This window comes from Calypte anna, chromosome 9 (genome assembly GCF_003957555.1).
Source record: "Calypte anna isolate BGI_N300 chromosome 9, bCalAnn1_v1.p, whole genome shotgun sequence".
NCBI classification, from domain to species: Eukaryota; Metazoa; Chordata; class Aves; order Apodiformes; family Trochilidae; genus Calypte; species Calypte anna.
Window position 1 is genome coordinate 3,463,951 of NC_044255.1, and position 26,046 is coordinate 3,489,996.

Here is a 26,046-nt window from a genome sequence, read left to right on the forward strand (position 1 = left end):
GTCTTATCTCTGGAATAATTATTTTCTAAGTGAAAGCAAACATTCATCAATACACCAAATATCTCATTAATCTGATTCTTTGTTATAAAAGACATCAAAGCAATTATAATCTTGGATAAATGAACTGAAGAAATAGAAAAATCTTGCAAAATGTATTTTCAGAGATTTGTTAATATACTGAAATCAAGAAAATAAATGAAGGGTTACATCTGCACTAAAATCAAAGATAATTCCACCACATATTTACAAATATTGAGGGAAGCATTTCTTTACTGAAGTTGTCCAAGAGTTTGATTATATCCAAGCCACATTACTACAGAAAACATGTTTTAATTAAAACCCTTACTGCACCAAACTCCTCAAGTCAATAATTATATCCCATTAACATCAAAGAGATGCACTTCAATGCTCTGCCAGCTAGGGATGGTCTGCTGATTTGAGGACATTTCTGCAATGAATAATTTCCACCAGGTTAATTGAAATCTGACAGGTTGTCACAGCATTTCAAAAGCCATTCAGAAAAATGAGGTTATCCATCTACAGCTGTAATGGAGGTGTCTCCACACACAGGGACATTGTCCCACACGTTCTCCTCTTACTGGAAGCCACCCAAAAGAGCAAACTCTACCCCCCCACTCTCCCACATGTGTAAATGCCTAACTCCTGGTAGGGAAATAGATGGACAGATGGCATCTCTGTGGCTTTCAAGGATGGAGACAGCCCACAGGGACACAGGCCATGCTCCAGGGAGGGAGGGACACCCTCCTGTCTGAGGGTAGCCACCTTGTAGCACTGGTTGGCAACCAGACAGGTCCTCTGGGGAGATGGATGGCTGTACCTTCTGATCCCTTGCATGGTGAGCTGGATGGCCATCAAGAGTGCTTGAAAGGCTTGTATGAGGAGGAAGGTGCTCAGCACACAAGGCACTATTTCAGTGTAGAGTTATGAGATTGCCAGGGAAAATAGGGGGGTTGGTCTCCTGATGGAGATGAAACTTGGCCTGGCCTCTGTGTGGGAGCTGGGGAAAGGGTCCAGGAGATCCAGGAGAAGAAGGAAATCATAGAGGGAAAGTATTGTGTCTAGATTGCCTTCACATGGTTGTTGTAAATGACACAAATCAGAAAGGTGATTTTGTGGAAAGCCAGAGGAGCAAAAAGGTTGCTTTTGGCTCAGATATCTGTCTCTGAGTGCTGGAGAAACTTCTCTAAGTGAAAATGCTTCACTGGAGAGGGGACAATAACTTAAATCCAAGCAAAAAAAAAAAAAAAAAGTAACTGCCTCAGCCATGGTTCCTTTTGTTGTCAGATGACACCACCTCTTATGTCACTGCTAGAAAGCTGATGGATGAGTTTGCAAGTCTAAGTCATTTCTTGATGAAACAATGAAACATAAGACCTGAAGAAAAACTGAAGATGCACAAAAAAAGTTTAAATTCCACTGAAAGGACAAAACAAGTAGCAATACCATGTTTCAATTGCAACTATTTGCATCCAGAACATTAACTACTACATGGTGTCTAATTGCACCCCCTTCAAATGTTAGTGCCTGTCTTGTATGAGGAAAGGAAAAGAATGATCTGTTTCACCTCTTATCTCTCTCAAGGCAGTATTTAAATGCTCATTGGATTGCCACTAAAATTCCAAGCTGCCTTGGGAATGGTGCCCTTTTGCACCATGCTGGGAGATTTGAGGTGAAGCTATTGTATGGCTTAGACAGTACAAGTACTGCTATTTACTTTTATCATGACAAATGCAGAGAAATAGAACTTCAGTTGAAGAATCTCCTGCTAGCAATCATCTACTTGAACTTAAAATGTACTCTTTTCCCCTTAACAGCACTGTAATGTGAAGCAATGGTCTGTGACTGTGGAAGCTTTCAGGTAAACAAGAGCTCTCTCAAGTTCATGGAAATGTCCTCATACTTGTGTCTTCCAGAGGTCAATTTTACAAATGTCTTACTCTAGCAAAAAAAACTGGAAAAACAGTTTGGATTAATCCATTTTTTTCTTGACATGAGATTCTTCACTGTGTCTATTTTCTCCATCAGTGCCTCTCAAAGATGACAGATATCACAAAGATACTGTGATAAACAGATTGCCTTTGTATAATTGATCAGGAGTTTCAACAAACATAGTTTCAAACTTCTATCTGCTTCTTCTTAGCCCATCCAGTGCATTCAAACTAATAACTCTTGAACTATGGAAATCCAAGACTGGATTGGTTCACTAAGTTCTAATCAAGCCCCTCTATGCAACTCTTATATATAAACCAGACAAAAAATATGTGATTTTAATGGTCTGTAGTCATATGGCTGCAGGTGCAGAGTTTACATGATGTGCTGGCTGGCTTGTTTACCAAAATAGGTGGTACTGGCAGATTTTGTTCTGTGGTCTGAGTTGGGCTGGGGTGAAAGTCAGCTGGAGAAAACAGTATGGGGATGCAGTTATGGTGGTGGTTAGAAAGTGGGGCTGCAGACATGCAGCCAAAGGAAAACTGAATGGAGAGCATAAACACGGCCTATGGGCAAAGGTATGGGAAGCCCAAAGCCTGGATAGGGAAAAATGGAATCTGCAAAGGCATCTCCAGCAGCAGGAGCTGAGGCAGAGGCACCCCAGGCAAGAAACAAGCAGCTGAGGCAGAAGAACTGAGAGAGAAGATCCTGATGCTTGTGGGGCAGCACTGGGGTGAGAGGAGCAGACCTAGAAGGCAAATGGTGAAGACAAAAGTGGAGGGAGACAAAAGGGGAACGAGAGACTTAACAACAATAGGGCAACTGTTACCCATGAGTGGAAGCTGTGCAGAAACACTTCAGCCTTTTGGTCCAGTTGCCAACACCCAGAGCTTTGCCTTGTGCAGACAGAATGGGGCACAGGCCCAGAGAGAAACACAGGGCCTGATTCCTGTGTATGGCTATGGGTTGGCTATGGGAAGAAGGTTTGTGGCTTCCACCACACACAGTCACTGTGCTGCCCTGGGTGTCACCAGAATGCAGAGGTAACTCCCAAGCAGATGTGATGCTCAGCACTCCTGGAATCAATGCATCTGAAATGCCAAAGGCACAGATTTTTCTTTATGATTTTATCAAATTTCTTTCAGTTGTTGGAAGGAGTCTAGGGTGGATTTGCTTGGGAACTCCTGAAAATCCTATCTACAGCCATAAAACTCCTTTGAAAAATTGTCCTAAAGCACAGATTTGCATTCTGGCTGTAAAGTTTGAACATGCCAACACAGTTCCTCAGGAAAACATGGGCTTCAGTTTTTCTTGGAATGCTGGCTGAATTACACTCAGAACTTTTCCAGCCAGGATTAAAAAACAAAGTAATAAAGTGAGAGCACCTTCACCTTCCCCTGTAGCACTTCAGGTACTTTGTGCTGAATTCCAGCATAATTCTGAAACAGACAACCCAGTGCAATGAAATACCACATGCTGGCACTATCATTTCCCAGACTGCTATTAGGCTGTGTGCAAACCACCCTGCATCTTTTAAATTCAAAATAAGAGGAAAAGGCAATAAATTATACAAAAATTTACATCTTTGTGCATTTGGCCACAGAGAAGCAGGTAATGGAATTTTGTTTATTTCCTATAAAAGGATTTTAGTAAAATTAATCTTTAAGATAGCATAGAAAGCATTGCAAAGAATTATGCATCCCACATGCAAATACGCATCCACATGCACACACACACAGGTAAATTAATGTTTATCTTCAACAGCTTCAAGTTAATAGATCCTTAAAAGGTAGAAGACTTGCACTTAGCAATTGAATCCTCTGGACTTGCCATTTAATATCTGTAAAGACTTGCTACAGAATCCCTTTTCTCTTTCCAAAAATCTTCATGCAAAGCACATTCATGCCACCCATTTAAAAAGAAACTGTCTACTTGAGATAAGCTGCTCCCTACACGTTACTGCATTTATCAAACATGACTTAACCCAGAAAACAAAATGACAATCTTAGCTGCAATTCAGAGTTGTGACTGCACTGTAATGGCTTCATTGTCAGCAGGATGAGAAACATTTCCAACTGCAGTTTCTCTTTCAGAACCAGAAACCAAACATCAGCCTACACTTCAGCACCACCTCTTCTCTTTTACACTCTCCACGACACAGCACCAGCCACAAGGCAGGACAGGGACCCTGGGCTGGGGTTCCTGGCAGGTGGATTTCCAATTCTGTCCTCAAAAGAGATCTCCTACAGCCTTGGAAAAATAAACCAATTTCCCTGTCTCCATTCCCAGCCTGTACATGGGAGCATAGGTACTCTGGGAGAACAAATGCAGAGGACAGCTGTGTGGTCTTACTATAGCACAGGCCATCAGATCTGTTAGGAGTGTAAGGACTGATGCCATAATCATAGAATCACAGAATTGGCTGGGTTGGAAGGGACCTCAGAGATCACCAAGTCCAACCCTTGATCCACTCCCCCCGTGGTTCCCAGCCCATGGCACTCAGTGCCACATCCAGGCTCTTTGGGAATATCTCCAGACACGGAGAATCCACTACTTCCCTGGGCAGCCCATTCCAGTGTTTGATCATATAACAGCCCTTCTGGTTTTCTAATAACTTACATTACAAAAAGGGTCTGAAGAGATACTGCACGTGGGCAGAGGAAGTGGAGCTGTTTACTGGACTCTTTCTTTGGAGAAATTCAGAGAGCTCTGCTTCATGAGACTGTGAGATGGCTCAGTGCACAGGATCCAAACCCATCCTGTTCCCCTTGGCCCCATGGCACACTGACAACTCCTGGGCTGACCCACACCAAGTATAAGGCCAGAGCCTGATGTCTTTGAGGAAAACTCTTCTGATTTCAAACATCATTTGAAAAACGTTTACAGTGAGGTACAAAAACACACATAGTGTTTAGCTGTCTCTCATACACTCAGCTTGTGTTTGACTTGGATTAAATGCTAAAAAATGCAAATATTAATTTACTAATATAGTTGCCTGTAAATGAGAACATTTCACAGTAAACATGGGCAAGTTGTTTACTGCCCACATGGAGCTCAAAGCAACTTTTAATAGTAGCTGGAATGCCAAGTGCTGGGCCTAAACACCACGGAGCTTACGTGTGTTACAAATATAAAGTAAAAAAAATCTGCTGCTAATCTGAAGAAGAAATAGGGGATTTTTACAGAGAATGCTAGAGGGGCTGTGGTAAAGCCAGAAGAGTCCTGCAGCTGTCCCTGTGGAAGGTGATGAAAGATCAGACTTGTTATGCTAAAGCTTTTAACCTATGTCAGGCCAAAAAGAGAAGACAAGAAAAAAGGGGGAAGCTGCAGAAGGAAATTGAACCTCCAGAGTCAGAACTGACCACGGAACAGAATTGGCTGCTTTAGCTAAGCACAGCATAGAAAAATTCCAAGTTTAGACCCAGCCTGCCCAAAAACACAGTGACAAATTAAGTCAAACCACATTCCCTCTCTGCAGTCCAGTTGCTTTGTGTTGTTCATTAGATAAAAATAAACTGCACTGGAGCAGTGCTCCTCTGGCACTCAACCCATGCTGATGCTGAAGTTCCCACCTCTGGATGCAGAGACCCTTCCTTTCCTGCAGCAGAACATCTGAAGTTCAGGGAAGCTGTGGTGATGCTGTGCATGCCTCTAAGTTACATTTTTCTTACATTTTTCTTCACATCATAGGATTCACAAGAATCTCAGTACAAAGATTCTTTTCTTTCTTAGATTTAAAAACCACAACAAGCTACAAACATTTCTTTATTGCATGCAAAACGGTGTTATTTAAATTCATTTGCTGTGTTCTACACTTTCCATGACTATTTTTTTAGTATTCCAGATTTTTCTAGAATTCATTCCTCTGTGTCCCTCTGTTCCTTGTTGATGTATGGGGTCAATAACATGGGGTTACCTTTCTCAGAATTCCTACTTCTTGTCACCCTGTGAGTTGGGAAGCACAGCCCAGCATGGCTCACTAAGGGAAACTGATGTTTGAGCCCTGTAACCACCCAATAATGCAACTGCAGATTGAGATACTGAGCATTCAGAGATCAGGAAACCCAGCCAGAAGCTGGAAAGCCTAATGTCCACTCTGTGATTTGGGCTTTTGCCAAACACTCTCATTTCTGTCCAAGACTGGCTGAACAGGGGAAAAAATGAAAATAAAAATCTTTCAACAGTACAGAAGCAGCAAATGGCTAAGGAGGTCTTTATGGTATCGATTGCTGGAAACTGGGAATACACTGAGTGAATTGTCAACTACACACTGCAAGGTACAGGTCAGAGACCAAATAAAGAGACAGGCAGATCCCTGATAAAATTAACCTGCTCTTTATTCCTATCTTCTGATTCTATATTTTGAAATAAATTTCTACGCTCACTGTAAAAAACCAAAACAAAGCAAAACACAAATATAAAAAAAAAAAGGACTCCTACACCAGTTTGTTTCATGAACTTGTACATTTTTGGCCATCTCTCCCAGAATTAAGGCCACCAAGCTGCCTACTTGGCAGAGGCCTCCTGAATGCCCTGGAGAACACAGACCTTAACATTTATTTGGCACCTTCAGGTAAAATAAGATGAACTCTCAGAATTTCAGTTTTATTAAACACCTCTTAACTACTTGGTACTAGCAGAATTTGTTCCCATTTAACTTAATTTATGCTAATTAAGCATTGCTTATTACCCTGTCACTAAGCAAAATCAGTTTTCTAGGAAAAGTCATAATCTAGAGGCATTCTGTAATAATGTTCATTTATAGAGCAACTTGGTCCAAATAATTCTGTAAATCTTCTTTGCAGCAGCAGTGGAAAACCCTGGGTGTGCAGGAAAGGGCAGCAGCCACCCTGCTATTGGGTGGTACTGGTCTGGACTGGGCAGGACAACTTGTGGGATACCAGAAAAAGGACAGCCTTTTTGCCTCTGTGGGCAAGATTACTGCTGCTGTTAGTGGGAGCTGAACTACATGTGAAATGCCACCCATGCTGGTTGAGACCACCAGCACAGGACTCTGCAGTAATTATTTCTCTTTTTAAAATAATAATGCTGTGAGGAGCTGTGGTGCTCTCTAGAGTAGAATTCTGCCTTTCTGTGAGTGACTTAGAAGTCCTTTAAGAGTTTTTATTCTATATACACTTAATAATTGGTACCTCTAACTTCAAAATCCAAGTGTCAAACAGCTGACTTTTCCAGGCTGTACTTTTCCCTCTAAGTTTATAGTCCTCTCAGTGATCCAAAGCATGCAGGAATACAGTATCCCAACCCACTATCCAGTCAATACAGTGAAAGATGCCATTCCTGTTTCAGCAGATGTCAGCAGAAATGCAATGCAAGGAGCAAGAGCACTAATATAGAAATCAATATCTATTACAGTTTAAATCACATTGCAGTCCTGAAATGATAATAGCAATCCTTTAAAAGCTAATGCTGATCCTGCTGCTATCAGAAATCGGTTCAATGTGTTTCAGGTTTTAATTCTGTTACAAAAATAATTACCTTTTAACCTAGACCTTCCAACCCCAAATCATTCCTCCTCCTTCTCCAGACCATGTTCCCACAAAAGAAACAGCCCAACCAGCACAAAAAAAAAGGACCACAAACAAACAAACAAATCTAACCTCCTCCTTCCTCACTCTATAACCAAAAATAGAGGGAAAAGGTATATTTTATAAAGTAGATGGCTGGGAATTCCCACGGCACACAAGGCCTTGTAGGAGCAGAGGGATTATTCGGGCAGCTTTATCTATTGCTGTGCAAAGCCTTTCTTGACAGCTACAAAATATCATGAAGAAGAAAGAAAATGAGTCTTTAGGAACTGCTGAGAGAGCAAATGCTTCCTTCTTTGAGTAAAACTGAAGTCTTTTCATGCTAGAAAACAATCTTTTTAATAGAAGAATTACGTGTACAGCCATGTTGGTAACTCCATACTCAGTTGATTGTCTGCATGCAGCCAGTGATTAGCAGAAAGTGACAATTGTTTGATCAATCATTTATGTTATAAATAGCAAACCATAGGAATAGTAATAGTATGGTATGTGTGTGTGCTGGATCCCCTGATAACCCTGACAGCAGTTAAGCAGAGCAAGTCACATGCGTGTGGGGATGGGGAGAAAGCCCACAGCCTGACAGGACCATCCTGGCAGATCATGACCTGAGTATGAGCTTGTGAAGTAGCTTTATGGCCACACTTGAGTGCTTTGGGCATGCAACAGGGAAAAAAATGTGGAATAAATCGTAATAGTGTCACTACTGCTGCCAGGAAAATGCTCCCTTCAGCACTGGTGTTCACACATCAAGAGAGAGCTGGAAAAATTGGGTATGGCTGTAAGTCATGAGATTGGTTACAGGATGGGAAAACACATCTTACAGTGACAGTCTCAAGGAGTTCAATTTATTCAGCTTATTAGAAAGAAAGTTAAGACATGTCTGGTCACTCAGTAAATACATACTTAGGTTCCCCATACCTGGTTTGGGGAAACTTAAAAGAGGAGGCTTTTCATCCTAGGAAAGGTACAACTGTCCCATAGGCATGATGTGAAACCAGATAAATACAGGCTGGCAGAAAACACACACTTTTAACAATAGAGGAATGAACTAATGGAGAAATTAAAGTAAAATAATAAATGAATGTTTATTTGAAATACGTGACTATACCACAAAATTAAATCAAAATTAACTCCCCAAGTTAAAAGAAAAGATAATTTTTCATTAGCTGTTTTTCACCAAAAAAAAGCCCTTAATGTCATATATGATGTTTCTAGCCCATTCTGCCTTTACAAAATCTCTTCCTTTCTACTTTAGCATACAAACAGTAGGTCTTCATTTGCAAGGGTTTATATCAATGCCCTTAATGGGACATTTTTCCTATACCTGCTCACATCTCTATTAACACCTGTTCCCACTCTGTGTATCCTCAAGCATTTCTTTTATTCATCTGCACTGACCCCAGGGGTTCTGTCACTTCTCGTGGAAAGAATCTAATGCCTGACCCTCTCTTATGTTCCCTTCCTCTTGCCAAAAGCCACAGTCTGGTTTTGTGCATGTCTCCACCTGGGCTGTGCTTAGCAGAGCTCAGCTCCTCTCCTTGGCTGCCCTGGGCTTCTCCCTCTGTCTCTTCTGCTCCTCACTTCCCCTGCTCCATCCCACACCTCTCCCTTGCTATTCCTGCTTTTCAAGAATGAACTTCCAAGATCAGCCACAAAAAAGTGAATGGTCAAAGAGTGAACCTTCAAAACCATTCACTCAGACACATGAGCCTGAGTCCCTGTCCCTTGGAGAAGCCTCTCCACCTGGGACAAGCCACTCTTTGTAGCAGTTGGGAGCAGGGAGCAAAGAGAAGGGGAAGGAAACAGCAGTGAACAAAAGCTTTCCCTGAGAAAAAGCCAACTCAAGAGAATGTGAAGCTATCAGTGAGTCCCCCAGACAAGCTCCTGGCTGGGTAGAGCAGCTGCCAACCTCCCAGTAGGTCCAAGGCCACCCTCAGGAGGCAGGGACCACACTTTTCCCTGGAGCCACTCAGCCTCCCTCCTGGCAGTTGGATTTGGGACCTTTCAGAAGCACTGAAACATTTCCACTCTTTTTTTACTGCTGGTGAAATATTTAGGAACAGCAAAGCAGGTAAAGTGTTCTGTTTGCCCTGCTTGGGATGATAAGGGAATCAAGAACATTATATTACTGTATTATTATCAGTCCTGCCTGTTGGGAATGCCCCCCAGCCATGCTTACTGTGCTAGGCAGGTGGGCAGGATGCTGACCAAGTCCTGTCTTGGCTCTTTGAACCATTTCTGTGACTCAAGGAAATGACTGCTTACTCATGCAAGATGCCACATATTTATGCAATCTACCCAGTGATTTTTTTAATTGAATGACCACTCTCTATTTGCCAAAATAATTCCCTCAGAACTAAACCACCAGCCCAGGAGCTGCATGGTGTCCGGGGCACAGCTGAGCCCCAGATGCCTGGTAAACAAAAGGATGGGTTCAGATCACTGCCTCTCATGCTGCTGCTCTCATCCTCTGCCTCTCCTGCTGCCAGGGCCGTTTGCTGCAACAGGAATTAGAGTTGAATAAAGCTGGTTTTGGGACAGGGACCAGTTTTTCACTCCCTGTGTCTGGTGTTGTGATGCACAACTCCAGCTCCTACATTTTGCAGTGACAGTAAGGACAACATTGCAGCTGCTGGTCCAAATGGTTTGATCCACAATACACTTTATAGCAGAGATCTGAGAAACTAGCAGCCCCCAACACATACATTTTATGTGCATATTGAGGATTTCATATTAATAGATTTAAAAAAACCCTAAGCATTATTATTAAGAAAACTGCAACTTGCTGCAATCTTAGCCTCACTGAAGTCTGAGAGAATTCTAAGTTTAACTTCATACTTTCTTGTCTTGATCTTGAGTCTCATATGGGAGCAGCTGAGATCAGTCAGCTACAGAACTAACACAGCAACTTATACATCAGCTTTAGTTACCTTTGGATCTGGACCATAAATGACAATTTTTAAGAGAACTTGACAAGTACTATACAACTAAAACAAACAAAATGGCTAATAGGTTACATACATCACTTACTATATTAAACTTCTCCTGATTTATTATGTTTTCAATTTTTCAATATGCAAAAAGGTTAAATTAATCATTTGTGTAGAGGCAAAATAATATCAGGCTCCCATGCCATACCTCTGCATTGCCTGGAGGTCTATTATAAACTGACCATTAAACCAACTGGATTAGGCTTTGATTAGAATCACCATAAGATAAAGGGAATAAAATGACATACGAAGAAGAATGGGTAAAGCAAATGAAACAGAGAGACACCAGTGAATACTGTACATTAATATTTACTAAAGAATTAGAGAGGATAAAAACTTTTAACATGGTCAGCAATGAGGTGTTAAAAGCAGCATATTAACAGGCTACTCACTGCTGTGCTACAGTATAAGGCAACAGGATAAGGTGCAATCAGAAGTCAACTTCATCCTTCTGCCCCTATCCCATTTGGAAACAAACTCAAAATTTTTAAAAAGAATCACAAAAAAATAATTAACCATACAAAAAATTCTACAGGTATATTGCCAGCAAAAGGAAGAGTAGGGAATGTGTGGGCCCCCTGAGAAAGGGAACAGGTGAGCTGGTGACATGGGATATGGGAAAGGCTGAGGCACTCAGTGACTTCTGTACCTCAGACTTCACTAGCAAAGGCTCCAGCCACACTCCTGAAGTCACAGATGACAATGGCCAGGGTTGGGAAGATGAACTGCCAATTATAAGTGAGGATCAGGTAGTGACCATCTGAGGAACCTGGAAGTGTACAAGTCCATGGGATCCAATGGGATTACACCCAGGGTACTGAGGGAACTGGCAATGTGGCTGCTAAACAGCTCTCTATTATATTCCAAAAGTCTTATCTGTCTGGTGATGTCCCCACTGACTGGAAAAGGGGAAACATAACCCCCATTTTCAGAAAGGGAAAGAAGGAAGATCCAGGGAACTACAGGCTGATCAGTCTCACCTCTGTGCCCAGTAAGATCATGGAGCAGATCCTTCTGGAAGCACTGCTGAGGCAGAATAATGAAGAGGTGACTGGGTATAACCAACACAGCTTCCCCAAGGGCAAATCAGGCCTGACAGATCTTGTGGCCTTGTACAAAAAGGCACACAAGGGAAGAGCAACCAACATCATCTACCTGGACCTGAGCAAAACCCTTGACACTGTCCCACATGACCAGTTGCTCTTAAAAGAGAAATTAAATTAGTAGTTCCCCCTTCTCCCTTTGAAATTAGCCCCACTAATATCTACAGGGAATACTGGCATTTATACTTAATAGTTTCTGGTTTGCATATACCATGATGTCAGTCTAATGCTAGAGAGGGTGGAAAACCATCACCTTCTTTGCTAAAGTAACCTGTCCTATTAACTACCTGTAATGAATTCTCATGTGAATTCAGCACCTTATTATGTAACCTCCAGAATTCATATTTTACAACATAAGTAGCAGCTGTAATGATTGAAATATATGTGAATATGTGAAGTATATGTGAATTTTAGAAGGAATACTCATACCATGAAATATTTATAGTATTAGAGGGTCAGGGATGCACCAGGAGGTTTGTGTTCTTTGGCACCATATATAGTTCTCTAGAAAGTAACTCTAAGCCAGGATGTAACTCAGTTCTGAATTTATCTTAGGGAGAGGGGATTGTCCTGACACGCAGTGTCTGTTAGGGAGAGCCACTTCCCTGAAACAGGCTGTTTCAGAGAATAGGTCTTTAATGCCTCAAAATTAAAAATAAGGAATTGCATATGCAAGACTAAGCTGGTAACTCTCCTGGCAATGCTTTGAGGATCTTCCATGCTGAAATCCCACTGACTGAACCCTCTCCTCATGAAAAAGCAGCTGCATAAAGCTCTGAAAGATACATCTTGAGCCCTGAAGTTGTACACGTGCTACATGAGGTTTCCAAAACACAGCTGTAATTTTGCCGGGTTGTGGCTCTAGGACAGGAAAAAAAGCACAAATGCCTTGTCCTTAAGGCAGATGATTTTCACCCAGCACCAGCCAGAAGCATTAGATGTGATGCTGATGGCAGGCATGGAACTGAAGCTTGTGAGCATCAGCAGCAGCATTACCTCCTATCCATCAACACTGCTACCAGTGCCACACCACTAATAGGGAAGGAATGAGGTTTTTTTATACAAGCTGCTTCTGGCAAGATACCTGAAACAGCTCATCAAGGGAAATCAAAACTAGCACTGGTCAACATTTTAGAAAAAAACCCTCATCCAAAATCAATGTACTAAGCATAACTCCTATTGTCAGTGCCACTGAGTCCACATCAATCAGGTCCCAGCTTTTTGAGTCACTTGGGCATACAGCTGATCTGTGCAGCATGACCCAAAGGTTAGTGGTCTGTGACCACTTAAGGCTAGGACTGCAAATCCTGTAAGCCAAAGAAGTAGCTATTGATTAGTAAACAAAGGAAAGTGCACTGCAGAGCTTGTTTTCAGAAGGTTTCCTAAGATACATTGAAACAAGTTTTCTACATCCCTGCTTTATACCATTGCTCAGTACACAGCCTTGAGACCCACATCCAGCACCGCTGCAACAAAAGCCATCACCCCCCAGCTGCCACAGCTGCCCCCCAAATGCTTATACAAGGTCCCTTGGATAAAGGTGCCAAGTTTGGAAGTACTGCTCTTGGGGCAGAGCCAGAAAAAATGTCCCCAGTGCCCTGTGCTTGTTCTGCATCCCCTCAGAGACAATCCCCACTCGTGCCAGCACATGTGCCTCTGTGCCATTAGGACAAACCAGAGGGAAAACTGAGAAGTTCTCACTCTAGAGCGTTCTCCAGGCTTCCTCACATGGCTGCTGCACACTGAGTCAGGCAGAGATAACAGAGGGGGGGGGGGAATGGGGCTTGAATAAATGGGGAGGCACTAATGCAGAATGCCCTTTACTCTTCATGCCTTGCTCCCTTTAGGAAAGCAAACAGCTTGCTGGTTCTGGAAACATGCCCAGGTCTCTACATGGTTTGTTGGAGTGCAGATTCCCAGAACTCAGAAACATCTCCAGGATGGTGTGGCTGACACAAAGGAAACCCTTACCAAAGGCAGGGCCTGAGACAGAGCAGCAGCTGACCCTGAGCCAGTGATAGGTACACAAAGATAAGTGAAATATACTTGTCAGCATTTCATTGCTTAAGGCAGGAGTCACAGATTGTTTTCCACCATTCTTATATCTTCTTCCTACTTTCACCTGTAAAAGTTAATACAGAGTAAGAGATGCTGTCCATACAGGTATGCAGAAACCAAAAAAGTTAGAGGAAATGGTAAGAGAAAGCCAGCAAAAGGTTTCAACAAGGGATGTCTGGCTTCCTGTGATAATGGCAGATAAGATAAAACATTCCTATTTTCCACAGCAAATAAAGACTTGCTTTGACAATAATCATCTCCATAGCATATTCTCCTTACAACACAGTGTCAGCTCCAAGACACTGAATCAGATCCTGAGGACAAGTGTTACTTTCAGGCTGCAAACCTGGCAGGTTGCTAGCAATCCATCTGAAGAAGCTTGGAAGTAGATAAGCACAATTAATGTCACCTAATCCTTTAATGAAAAATCAGTCTTGTCAAAACCAAACCAAAACAAGAAGAGAAGGAAATCCCTTGGCTGCACTGCATAACAAGACTGTGTCTGATTGATAATGATCAGTTCATCACTGTGATAAGCTTAAGTTTTTATATGGGTTTTGATTTAGTGCAGCATAATTCTCTGCTTAAAAACACATTAATAACAAGTCAACTGAAAAAAAATCAAGTGCTAGCTTGCCAAAGGGAGAGTCATTAAAAGATGTTTCTAGTGGGATTTCCTACTGAATTGCTATTAGTCTACCTGTATTTTTCAACACTTTCATCCATGCACCAGATGGAAATAAATTATCACTGATACTCAACCCCCTGGGTACTTTAGGTAAATAAAGAAGGAAAAAGGGTGGTTATACAGAGGAGTACAGAGCACTCACCTCATTCAAAGAAAACAGACTTTAATGAAACCAAAGGTGATCTTATAAACATACGTGAACATGTTAAGCATTGATGAACCTGATCAGCATTTTCATTGACTGCAGTTCATTACTCCATCTGAGCTTCAAATAAAACTAGAAAGATGGCAGCTACTTGAAGAAGAGACCAAATAAAGCAGAGTTTTAAAACCAGACATTTAAAACTTTCTGTTTTATTCCAGCAGTAAGTATGCAGACCAATAGCAATATCTAATTCTTAATACTGAAGGAATTGTCATAGAAAGTGATATACTGAGTAATGAAAAATATTATTGCACATTTTGTACTGTACATTATAACACAGACATTGTAAAAGGCTCCAGTGATACTTACTGAAGGAAATACTTCTCTTCCTCATTTGTCTCTCATCATTTGTTTCTGCTGCCTGTGGTGAATCTTTATCACCTGCATGTGCTGCCCTGGGGAACCATAGTTGTGTAGCCCTCTGACATTCAATATGCAACTCAAACATGTCTCCTTCCCACTCCTTTACTTGCTTTAACTTTCTAGCTAAACAAGTCAGCATTGTAAGAGGTTATCAGTTGTTCTCTGCTACCTCAAACCACTACATTTAAGAGTAGCATGTGGTCTGATGTGTTTGGGGACAGGACTACTACATGAACTGTGAAACACAGCAGGATTTTGATCCTATTGCTTTCCTGTCCTCCACAAAGCAATGCCTCAAACCCCTCCTAATCCATCCTCTTCCTACATTTTCTTGTACTCCCCTATGTGGTGCCCTCAGAAGAACTTAATTGAATCTTCTGTTGTATGTTTTACTTCTGAAAAAGGCCACATGTACATAAGCATGTGAATAATAAACCATGGCTCAGTCCCGTGAGCTGGGTTAGATGAGAGCCAGGTCTCTGGGGTGAATTTCCACAAGCACATGTGCCTGATCCTACAAATCTCATTTGCATTCCCAGAAAACATTAAGCACAAGGAACTCTGCAGCCCACAGAGCATTCTGTGAGTGGAGGTCTGACTGGGGAGGGCTTGTGAGCTCTTAATGAGCACCTGCTCTAAGGGATGCTGCCAATATCCTGGGCAGATGACACCAGCAAGAGAAAGTCAGGTATTGATTGGTGCCTCAAGGGTGTGGGAGGAATTGTTAAGGGTCTTCTGAAAGCACAACCCACAGTAGTTCCTTGGAGAGATGTCAGTTTGCCAGTAATAACATTATCCCTGCAGTCCCAGTTCCCCAGATCCACAGCTTCACAGAGCAGAACCAGCAAAAGGCTTTCCAGAAACAGAGCTACAAAGCAGCATCCCACTTACAAACCCTGTCACTTTCAAGGAGCTATGGGTTAAATCAAGTCCAACTCACTGTTTCTTGAGTAGGCAGATTGTTGTGGGTAAGACACTTCCTACTGGGTTGACTTCTTAAATCCACCAGTGCCTGCTCAAAAAGAGCTGAGACTGATTATACCCAATGTGCTAAATGTCACTTAGTCATGATATGTGAGGTTTCTTCCTGCCTCCTGGGGATTGGAGGAAAACAGACTGAGCTATAACTTTGTACCAGTGAGAGAAAGCTTGGTCACCCAAAGGCTAAGGAAATGTTGCCAAGCTGGTGAGGATGGCAGGAGGTGGAAAGACTGGGGAAAGGAAGAAATAATACACACTTAAACTGTTGTGAAAGCTTAAAGGAACTAGATTTTAAAAAATAAGGAGATATTTTTGGGAGGTAAAACATTTGTTAATGTGATGCTTATATTAAAATTGTAGCCAGATGGGAGAGTGGTATAAAACATGTTACTGGAACTAGCATTCCTGTGTTGTATGTTGTGAATTTTGCCCTGAGGACAGTAAAAGAAGCAAAGCAAAAAGGAGATTGCCACTCCTCTGCCCCAGCTGAATTCCACACAGTTCTATCAGCAGGCTTACATAGCAGAAGGCATAGTGGAAAGGGAGTATTTTTAACTGAATCCACTAGAATCAGACAATTCAGTCAATTCCAATAGAGTACTGCTTAATTTTAGTAAAATGTGATACTAAGCACTGTAAAAGCTCATTTGCAAAATGACAATAGTATTTTATTAGTACTTGTGGCAATAGTTCTCTGGGAGAAGCAGCTGCAAGAGACAGAGAAGGTAAAGGAAGTGGATTTCTCTAGAAGGAACTGCAAGTCCCTCTCACTTGCCAGAGCCAGGATGCCAGGCTGGCATTCCTCTGGTTACCAGGAAGGTAAGGGGAAGCACAGCTGATTTTAACTTAGGAGTTTTCAATGCAAACAGGAGAGCACACACACACACAAACCTGGTGAAGGGCTCATTACTAAAATAATTTCCTTTCCATAAGGATTTATGAGTGGGGAAAGAAATTAATTATGCAGACAAGATGATGCTGTCACCATGAATCAAAGGTTTAGCATCAAAGAGCTGGATATCCTTGGGAAACCTTCAGTCTCAGAGAAGCTGCTTATATACTGTGCAGCACAACATTAAGAACAGCAAGGCTGAAGCATCTTTCACATCTGGGTGTAACCAGACAGATAACTGCAAAGATGATGTGTACTCAGGAGCCACATATACTAGCAAATATATGGTTTCTCTTCCAACCAAGCATAAAAAAATAATAACAATAAAAAACCCACCCATAATTAAGATCCTCTGGATTAAGTTGCCACTCTTTGCAAATAACTAGTAATAAAATATATAAGATAATCCAAGACTATTTTCTCTGTCAGTTATCCTACTTGGGAGAAAAAGAATAAACACTGGGCAGGGACACTCCATGGGTGGCAGGGGAGAGTGTTTAGGATGCCAGCAATTACAGGAAAATTGTACAAAAGCTGAATGGATGCACACCTCCCTGGGTGCAAAGCTCCAAAGCTGGGTGCTGGCTAGTGAAACAGCTTATTTAAGCCTCAGACCTTTTAAATACAGAAATGTTGATAGTAATTTTGAGGCAGTTGTTTCAAACCTGAGGAGAAGTTCTGGCAGCCCTACACCTCTCTCCGAAAACAATTCCAGTTGCTTCCTCAGTGATTTAGGTCTGTTCACTGATTTGACTCCCTCTGTGACTTCAAAAATATGGTTGGTGGAACACTGCTTTTAATTATTTTATATATTTTTTTATATTATTTTTAATACCCTATATTAGCCCTGGGTTAAATACCCCACACTCCCCAAAAATCCTACCACCACACCAACCAAACAACCCACCCAAAGTCAGGGCCCCTGTGCTGCCAAACCCTCTCAGATGGGTGAACTTCACCCCAACACTGCAGGGAGCAGGCAGGCAGAAGTGCTCCAGGAGGAAGGCTTGGTTATTACTGTGGGAAACACTTCTTCTGCTTTGTACCTTGGAGCTTTTCACAAGTTCATCTGTCAGAGAAGCAGAGCCTGTGCCTTCTGCCTGAAGATCAGAAGATCCAGGTCAGAAGATGATCATGATTTTGAATTAAGAGAGGAAAACTTCAGCATACAGAGGGAAGTGGGAGACTTCCCTGAGTGTGCTCTTTTAAATCAGTAACCTTTCAGTGATAAAAACTTGAGAGAAACCACTCAGTGGGTCTTTTCCAACACAGGGGCTGTGTTTACCAAAGATCTTTCAGGGAACAGCATTTCAGGATGTTCAGTGATTTGTGACTTCACTGCTCACTCATGGAGAGCCACTGATATTGTCTGTACTGAGAACCTTGCTAGGAAGAGCACTCCATAACCATCTTAAAACATGCTCCAAGATGGATGATGTTGTTGCAGACTTAGAAGTATCAGCAGGCAATCCAAAGTAAGGCCAGCTGGGTCATGATCATTGCCTGAGAGTTATGGTGTGAACCCTTTGGGACAAGGGTGGTTACAATATGGGGGTGGTTGGCCCCCCCAGTTTCCTTGGACTGAGGTCTCCCTGTGAACTTCTCCTTTCTTTTCCTGAAGTTCTGCTCCTAAGAAATGGCCTTGGGGCTGCCATGGCTTCACACATTTTTGTGGGGGGGACATCAAAAAGTGGGGTCTGTCAATAAGGCGCATCTGTCACACAACTGCCTCGTGTCAGGCCACAAAACAGAGAAAGATTCTTGTGCAAGATGGCAGAATTTGTCCTGGGACACAGCCTGGCCAAGTCACTGGGGCACCACCCTCTCCCAGGCACACAAAATTTCTCTCCTTTACAATTTAAGCACCTCACATAGAGACAGCTGAGTTTGCTACAAAGCAGCTGTGGTGGGCAGCAATAATCATTTCATCCCAGCCAAGAGAGGGACACAAAGGCAGTGGTGCTGCAGGTATGGTCCCATGTCACCTCAGCTAAGCACAACTGTGCTAGACCAAGTCCCTTCACAAAGTTTAAAACGTTATCTTACAACACTATCATATTCTTGGGAGCTCTTGAAATCCTGTCCAAAGAGCCCTAAATCAAGACTTAACATCTTTGCTCCTGTCAGGAGACACATCCCTCCTGAACAACTGGATGCTCAGGGTCAGAATTTCCTGTTTATCCCAGGTCGAGTCCTAAGAACTCATTAGGAGAAGCACACACTTATCTTTAATAACCTTTTGCCTTGCTCTATCCTAAATTCAGATCCTTTTCACTCTCTTTCAGAAGATATTTATCCCAGTAACTTTCTCAATTTTACATCTCATAATTTTAAAGGTCAGGGTACAATGCTGTATTTATAGAAAAATCATAGTTATCAACAGCTAACATATGGGATGCACTGAATAGCAGGAGTCATGGTATTTATATCATATTTACTGAAAATGTGTTTGCAGTCTCATTCCTCTTATATTGCTGGGTGATGCACTAACTTACAAATTAAGCATTAACAGTGATGGCAACTGATTTACTAAACAGAAATTATAATGATTCTCTAAATTACAGCAACACCTGCTGCTACATACTGGCATTTAGGAGACCTGTATTGATGAATTTTAACACTACAGTGTGTTGGAGATGCCCACTAATAAGCTTTACACTCAAATCAATATAGCTCATGAAAATCTGTAGTAATTATTCTGCCATCTAATAGAGAGGCTTTCCACTGGTTGTAACACTTGCCTTCCTGTTCAAGCTTCTATAGTTCTGCCTACGCAATTCAGATCAAGAGAGGCAACTAAATAAATTCTCCTGTAAAAGCAAAGCTTAGCAGCAAAGCTATCTTCTACCATGACTTACACTTCTCTGCCATCTCCGAGTCCCATCCTCCAAGAGAGCAACTGCTAACCCCAAACCCTTCCTGTGTTAATTTTAGGACACTAAAGCTGCCTCTGCTGAACCTCTCCTTTCTCAGTTTGCATTCTGATAGGAAGCAAAGGGCTTCTGAATCTGAACTGGCTCTTTAGATACTGCAAGTGCAGCTACCCCACTACCTGTGCAAGCAGATCAGCCTCCTGGAGCTGCCTCCCTCCTTCCCCACCTCCCTGCTGCTCAGTAAAGCAGCTTTGGTCAGCACATGTACTCCTTTGTCAAGATAAAGGATGAAAATACATGAGACTGCCAAATGAACAGGCTTGTTGTGGTTTGGGTTTTGTTTTTTTTTAAAGCTTGGCTTTCTTCCCAAGAAAGAAAAAATCATTATGGGGTCATAGTGAGACCAAGTTTCTCCCTTTTGTCCTGTCACTGGCACTCTGAACCATCTTAGAAAAAAGAGGGAAGAGGTGAGTGAGTGCCAGCAGTGCATTGATGTCAGGGCACCTTTTGCCTCTCATCTGATCACATGCATTGCCCTCGCTACCAAATACCCACTGGGTGCTGCTGTCTGGAGGTTCTGTAGTGCCTCTAGCAAACACTGATACTCCAAACCCAAATACCACTATTGGGAGAGAAAATACTGTCTGCCTGCAGACCAACAACTGCTTTCTTCTCTTTAATGCAAGATCATATAGTTCAGAGGAAAGATTTGCTGGCTACAGTAGGACCCAGTACACTGTATCCAGTGCCAGGATTCTGTGCTTCAGGGGGTATAATCACTGCATCTCTTCCTCCAGTTTCAAAGGGTTTGTTCTGATCAGCCAGTGTCAAGTCTGCCAATTTTCAGAGACACTGGGAAACAAATTTCAACATGCTCAGTACTTACAGGATTGATTCTTAATTGTTATGGACTGACCTTTTAATTTATTAAAAACCTGAACAGAAGAGAGCTGAAGCTACTTGTTTTATAACCCTTGAATAAATATATTTAAACCCAGTAAAGCCATATAAGGTGAGGAAGCTGCCTAGCACGTAGACAGACAACACAGCTTTCTATAGTGTATTATGGAAGCAAATGACTCAGTCCTCCCTGCAAAACTGACACTCATCAGATGGAAATCTCATTTCAGATCCTCTGCACTGCCTCCCTCCAAATGTGCCAGCCAATGCTGTTTGAAGTGCTCAAGATTGCAAGCCTACCAAGAGGGCTCATAATGATCACCTTATTAAACTATCATCTGTCATCGTAATTTAATTATTTCTTTCTACTCAGGATTGGTTTTCAGCACCCTACAGTAGTGGATCATTTACCTAGATGGCATTTTACTTCCCCTTTACAATGCTAATCTAATCTGTGAGCTCACAGAATTGTTTTAGCTGTCATGAGTACAGGGGCACAAAGAGCACTTCGTTAGAAATCGGTTTTCTGATGCTTTAAGAAAAATTTACCAAAACTGAGCATTCCTCTCATTTCACTACAAATTCTCTGATTCTCTTCAGGTTAGACTGACTAAAAAAGATACTATTAAACACAAAATTACACATAAACTTGTTTTATGACAACATAAAACCAGATCTATATCAGCATTTGGGATAATAGATCACTTTTTTAATTCCTTAATGTTTGAATTCAAGAAAACTTCTCTCTTCAGATGAAGTACCTGGTTACACAGATGATACTTTAGTGGTTTCAGCACCCTACCTGGTCTGTGCAGCTCAAGTAGGAACCCACTGGGGTGTTATAGTTTGGATACCACAGGATGTCTCCCCCTGGATGTGCTGGGGGGTTGGGACACTCAACTAAAAATAAAAACGACCCTAGTTTATGGATTTGCAATATCAAACTAAATACCTTGTGTTTCATCCATTTAATCTGAAATAGCACTAAGCCACATTAAGGTTAAAAAAATAAACTGAAAAGGGTGGGAGCCCTTAGCTCCTAGAGCCAGGCTCTGCAGAGCCCAGATGGCCCAGCACAGCCTGGCTGCCCCTGGTCTCTCCCAGAGGCTGGGTCAGTGAGCGCAGCTCCCACAGCAGCTCCTTTACCTCTTGAATTTCCTGGTATTATGGGATCTTCCAGTGCAGACTCATTCAGAGGAACCATGGGCAGATGAGTACCTCTCTGTTTGGAACCCACTGCAGCTGTTGGTCACTCACTCCTGCCCCAGCTCAGGGAATGACTGCTTTGAGCCACTGCAGAGCTGTGACCTGGAGAGTGCCCTTCAATCACATCTAATGCTTTTCCTCTCCTGAAGCAAAAAGCTCCCTAAGAGGCATTTGACACAACCTGTTGAATTGCTGTCAGATTACAATTTCCCTCTTGTTATCTGTTCATAGGGGGTCTCTTGACAAAGCCCACTTGGGCAGCGTTAAGTCATTTCTGATGCCTCCCCTAGGGCTGGTTCTGTGGAAACCCAGCCACTCACCTGCAGTTTGCATTAATCATGGATGCCAGCCTGATTCCCACAGGCCTGGAAGTCTTTGGCAGCTTTATGAATTAATTCTTATGGCAGGGATCTCATTTCCAGGGAATGATTAAACTTACCTTGCACACATTTACCTTTCTGGCAGATTTCTCCTTACCATCCCCCCCCCCCCCTTCTTTTTTTCCTGGCAAAGCTCAAATCTTTCTTTTAAGATATGGTTATTCACATCTTTTTTATCATCTCGATACAGCAGTTTGATACTTCACAGGAACTCTCTAATCACCTCTTTTTTTTTTCTTTTTTTTTAACAAAGATGAAACAAAAAACAGAACTCTAAGTCTCTGAAAGCCTTGTTGATCTTTTGGAATAGTTTCATTACTGGTCTGTCATATTTGAAACTATGAGGGGCTTGTGTCATGGGTGAATATTTTTTCTAAGCAATGATCTATTTTACTTCCCTTTGTGATGATATTTTCCAGAGCTCAGGGTACCCAGAAGCATTTTTGACCAAGATACATTTAAAGTCACACAGAGATTCACAGGTTCTATTCCATTTCTGAGGGGTTTTGTTTTGAAACATCTTCCTTCTGGTTTAAAACAAGCTTACCTTTATGTCACATACTTCATTAAAAGACCAAGACCTTTGGTTTAGAAGAGAAGCTTTATTCTGCCCTCCATACTTCCACAGCAAAGCCTGCAGCTGCTGTTTCAGTGTCACCACAGGGCTGGCTGTGCCTCTCCACCCCTGCACGTCCCACTGGGATCGTCCCCTCAAGTGTGGCAGCTGCTTTGCTGGGCAGCCTGACACCCAGCTTGGCCACTTTCCAGAAGTCTTTTTCCCTTTTAGATCCTGGCAGATCAGACTTCTCTCTCTTGATATATATATAACAAAGTAGGGATCTGGGTGGGTCTTTAACCCCTGCAATACGGAGTGCAATGCGAGCCCCACTCTGCCCCTTTTCCCAGGCTACCTGTCCCAACTAGCAATTCCTCCTTTCCACATTAATGCAGCCTCAGGGACAGAGCCATGGGGAATAAGGTCTATAATTAAATTTCATAGCTGGGAAAAGATAAGGCTTAGTATTTTTCATTCTCTCCCTAGCACGCCCAAGGCATTAATGAAATATTTTTTATCATTTGTCACTTCTGCACATCAAGAGTCAGTGAACAAATATGCAACTGGGATGGCATCTTCTGACAGGAAGCTGCAAATTCACATGCTTAGACACATGAAAAGTTCTGGTCTCCAGATTCCAGACTGTCTTGGAAAAACCAACTTGGTTCTTGCTCAGGACCTCATTAAGAGATTTACATTTTCCAGCCACTGAGTCCTGTTTTTTCTTTTTGAAAACCTAATCACAGATCAACATACATCACATGCAAATGAAAAGGCCACTCCAGACAAAAGAAAACCATTATTTTCTTTTAAACAAAAACCTAAGCACTGCAATGACTCCTATCACCTGCTCCCTTTCAGCATATATGATTACACACACACTGAGAAAAATGTTCCATCATTTCAGTGGATCAGGAAAGAGCATTAGCAGAGGGACAGGCAAGTGTGTCTCTGTGCATCATAATCTGTTTCCAGTAAGGCTCTGAAGTCATCATTAAGTGTTCAAAGCAATACAATGCCCATGGATTCTTCAGAATTCCCTATTGTGTCATAAAGCTAGACCTGCCCCAGCTGAGAGGTGACACAAAACCTACTGGAAAGCTGAGCTGCTTCCTACAGCTGACGTCCAGGATCCTCTGACAGCTGTGCCAGAAAACAAGTCACTCAAAGGATGTTCTGTTTGCAAAGACAGCTATTGAAAAGTTCCCTTCTGTTCAGGAACAGGGTAGTCACATAACTCAGCTGTAGGTATCAGGTTCATTTTTATAGTCAGGGAAGCTCTAAATTACCTAAAACCTTAGGACACTTGGGTCCTTCCCTCTGTGAGGCCTCAGTGAAGTTCAGCCTCATTTGTCACCATGGACAAACCTAGAAACAGAGATTAAAAGTGTCCCACCTTGTACAAACACCCACTTCAGTTATTAAAAAATCTTACCACAGAATGCCAGGTTGGAAGGGACCTCAAGGATCATCTGGTCCAATCCTTCTAGGTAATACTATAGTTTATATGAGATGCCTCAGCACCCTGTCAAGCTCTCCAAAGCTCTACCACTTCTCCAGTGTTTGTTTCCAGCCTTCATCTCCTCTAACAGACATCCAAACTACATGTGAAAAAACCCCACACCATTCTGAAGCCTATAGAAATCAAGGTGGCTTCCTGATACATCACAAGAGAACACAGGAGGAATACAGCAGCAGGGAAAGAAAAAGCTGATTTAATTTGTGACGTTCAGATGTCCCTGGTTTGCACCCTCATTATATATATACATGTAGATAGATAGATAGATAGATAGATATAGTGTGACTGCTGGGATGGGGCACACTGCAGCTGGGCAGCCACAGGCACTTACCACCTCTGGCATCTTTCAGCCTGTTCCCAGCTTAGCTTGATACAGCTTTCAAAATATCCTCTAACTGAGGATAAATATGATAAGACAGACAAGTTACACAACTGTATGCTGACAAATTCTTTGTTAAAACCCATAAATAAACAGAAGTTAGAGGAACACTGTTGCACATGGAAGGTAATTTCAGGCTAGTTGTTAGGGCTAAAGGTTGGAATTAGGAATGGGACTCAGAGTGTTCCCTTGTGCTTCTGTGCATCTTGTAGATAGGTGACCATCCAAAGGTGACCATCAGCAGGTCCTCACAGCAGATCTGCCAGGAAGAAGGAGCATCCCATTGCAGGGAGCCTTCCCTCACAGGAGAGCCCTGCTTGCTCTGCCCTCTCTATTTTTCTGGACAGGTTTTATTCATGCACAGAATCCTCCCTGTCTTACCAGTCATCCACAGTGTTGTTAGTTATGCTCTGCTCAGTGGCAGCCTCTTCCCATAATCACACAGGTATTTCTTTATGTGGGAAAGGGCTCTTGAATTACACACACCTCAGGCACACAGCATCCTCCAAGGTGCCTGTCAGCTCTGGAAGATGATGAAGTGGCAGCCCTGTCAGGACTACCCAAGTGACACTGGCACAACAGTCCATGCCCCAGGGGACTAACATTGTGTAACATATGTAACAAGATGAAGTATGTTCATTATTTTGAAAATTAGCACTAGAAAGCAAAGTCTAGAGTTTCAATCTCCATTTATTTCTCATTGAAATCTCACCCACTTTTTAATTTTTTTTTTTAATTTCCTGAATGAAGCCTGCAATATTGTGATTTAAATTATAGTCATCAGTTAAATCACTCATTTTAGGTATGACAGCAAGTGTGATGTGTCATAAAATTTATTCTTCAACAACATTAGGAAACTTGATTTTTATGTGTGTGACTTGAAACGGCTGCTGCTTTTTGTGCAGTTGCCTTTGAAAACACCTCCAAAAATAGCAGGCTAGAGAGATGGTGTGGTAAATGAAACTCCTTTCTCTGGATTGGTTTCTGGCAGACTTGGCTGTGTACATGGAAAGACACTGTTTTTTAGGAACTGTCCATGTTTATGAGAAGGCTAAATATAGACATGAAGAGGCACGCTGTTCCTGGACAAGGAAAGCATGTTTTCAGGAACAATTTGCATGGGATCTTACCCACTGACCTAGAAAAACAAATGGTGTATTTTAATGCATTCAGGAAAATAAGAAAAAAAAAAACACCCCCCAAAAATTCTCCAAACCACAATGCACCTTTGTCAAAGAGAGCAATTCAGCACATCATGGGAACACTGCCACCCTCTCCTGGCATGACTGCTCCTCATCATTTCTTGGACTTCTCAAAACTTTCAATGAAGTCCTGACCCACCAAGAGGGCAGCAGAGACAGGAGTAGAATACCCAATGCTTTCACCTCTGGGGAGTTTGCTTTCACAGTGTGTTGAAGAAGGGAGGAAAAGAAGTATGAGGGTTAGAGGTGTAT

At 42.2% G+C, this 26,046-nt stretch overlaps 1 protein-coding gene across 3 annotated transcripts in view; it reads right to left on the bottom strand.

Annotated features, from left to right (window-relative positions):
- The window catches only part of LOC103531226 (glypican-5), a 383,665-nt gene that overhangs the window by 23,450 nt on the left and 334,169 nt on the right, over positions 1-26,046 (bottom strand). The gene's annotated exons all lie outside the window — the stretch shown is intronic.